Raw genomic sequence first — 2,627 nt, 5'->3', positions numbered from 1 at the left:
ACATCGATGCAAAAATTCTTAATAAAATTCTCGCTAACCGAATCCAAGAACACATTAAAGCAATCATCCATCCTGACCAAGTAGGTTTTATTCCAGGGATGCAGGGATGGTTTAATATACGAAAATCCATCAATGTAATCCATTATATAAACAAACTCAAAGACAAAAACCACATGATCATCTCGTTAGATGCAGAAAAAGCATTTGACAAGATCCAACACCCATTCATGATAAAAGTTCTGGAAAGATCAGGAATTCAAGGCCAATACCTAAACATGATAAAAGCAATCTACAGCAAACCAGTAGCCAACATCAAAGTAAATGGAGAGAAGCTGGAAGCAATCCCACTAAAATCAGGGACTAGACAAGGCTGCCCACTTTCTCCCTACCTTTTCAACATAGTACTTGAAGTATTAGCCAGAGCAATTCGACAACAAAAGGAGATCAAGGGGATACAAATTGGAAAAGAGGAAGTCAAAATATCACTTTTTGCAGATGATATGATAGTATATATAAGTGACCCTAAAAATTCCAACAGAGAACTCCTAAACCTGATAAACAGCTTCGGTGAAGTAGCTGGATATAAAATTAACTCAAACAAGTCAATGGCCTTTCTCTACACAAAGAATAAACAGGCTGAGAAAGAAATTAGGGAAACAACACCCTTCTCAATAGCCACAAATAATATAAAATATCTCGGTGTGACTCTAACGAAGGAAGTGAAAGATCTGTATGATAAAAACTTCAAGTCCCTGAAGAAAGAAATTAAAGAAGATCTCAGAAGATGGAAAGATCTCCCATGCTCATGGATTGGCAGGACCAACATTGTAAAAATGGCTATCTTGCCAAAAGCAATCTACAGATTCAATGCAATCCCCATTAAAATTCCAACTCAATTCTTCAACGAATTAGAAGGAGCAATTTGCAAATTCGTCTGGAATAACAAAAAACCGAGGATAGCAAAAACTCTTCTCAAGGATAAAAGAACCTCTGGTGGAATCACCATGCCTGACCTAAAGCTTTACTACAGAGCAATTGTGATAAAAACTGCATGGTACTGGTATAGAGACAGACAAGTGGACCAATGGAATAGAATTGAAGACCCAGAAATGAACCCACACACCTATGGTCACTTGATCTTCGACAAGGGAGCCAAAACCATCCAGTGGAAGAAAGACAGCATTTTCAACAATTGGTGCTGGCACAACTGGTTGTTATCATGTAGAAGAATGCGAATCGATCCATACTTATCTCCTTGTACTAAGGTCAAATCTAAGTGGATCAAGGAACTTCACATAAAACCAGAGACACTGAAACTTATAGAGGAGAAAGTGGGGAAAAGCCTTGAAGATATGGGCACAGGGGAAAAATTCCTGAACAGAACAGCAATGGCTTGTGCTGTAAGATCGAGAATTGACAAATGGGACCTAATGAAACTCCAAAGTTTCTGCAAGGCAAAAGACACTGTCTATAAGACAAAAAGACCACCAACAGACTGGGAAAGGATCTTTACCTATCCTAAATCAGATAGGGGACTAATATCCAACATATATAAAGAACTCAAGAAGGTGGACCTCAGAAAATCAAATAACCCCCTTAAAAAATGGGGCTCAGAACTGAACAAAGAATTCTCACCTGAGGAATACCGAATGGCAGAGAAGCACCTGAAAAAATGTTCAACATCATTAATCATCAGGGAAATGCAAATCAAAACAACCCTGAGATTCCACCTCACACCAGTGAGAATGGCTAAGATCAAAAATTCAGGTGACAGCAGATGCTGGCGAGGATGTGGAGAAAGAGGAACACTCCTCCATTGTTGGTGGGATTGCAGGCTTGTACAACCACTCTGGAAATCAGTCTGGCGGTTCCTCAGAAAATTGGACATAGTACTACCTGAGGATCCAGCAATACCTCTCCTGGGCATATATCCAGAAGAAGCCCCAACTGGTAAGAAGGACACATGCTCCACTATGTTCATAGCAGCCTTATTTATAATAGCCAGAAACTGGAAAGAACCCAGATGCCCCTCAACAGAGGAATGGATACAGAAAATGTGGTACATCTACACAATGGAGTACTACTCAGCTATTAAAAAGAATGAATTTATGAAATTCCTAGCCAAATGGATGGACCTGGAGAGCATCATCCTGAGTGAGGTAACACAATCACAAAGGAACTCACACAATATGTACTCACTGATAAGTGGATACTAGCCCAAAACCTAGGATACCCACGATATAAGATACAATTTCCTAAACACATGAAACTCAAGAAAAATGAAGACTGAAGTGTGGACACTATGCCCCTCCTTAGAAGTGGGAACAAAACACCCATGGAAGGAGTTACAGAAACAAAGTATGGAGCTGAGATGAAAGGATGGACCATGTAGAGACTGCCATATCCAGGGATCCACCCCATAATCAGCTTCCAAATGCTGACACCATTGCATACACTAGCAAGATTTTACTGAAAGGACCCAGATGTAGCTGTCTCTTGTGAGACTATGCCGGGGCCTAGCAAACACAGAAGTGGATGCTCACAGTCAGCTAATGGATGGATCACAGGGCTCCCAATGGAGGAGCTAGAGAAAGTACCCAAGGAGCTAAAGGGATCTTCAACCCTAT

This window comes from Mus musculus, chromosome 7 (genome assembly GCF_000001635.26).
Source record: "Mus musculus strain C57BL/6J chromosome 7, GRCm38.p6 C57BL/6J".
NCBI lineage: Eukaryota > Metazoa > Chordata > Mammalia > Rodentia > Muridae > Mus > Mus musculus.
The sequence above is the reverse complement of the archived record's forward strand: the minus strand, read 5'-3'. Positions refer to the sequence as shown.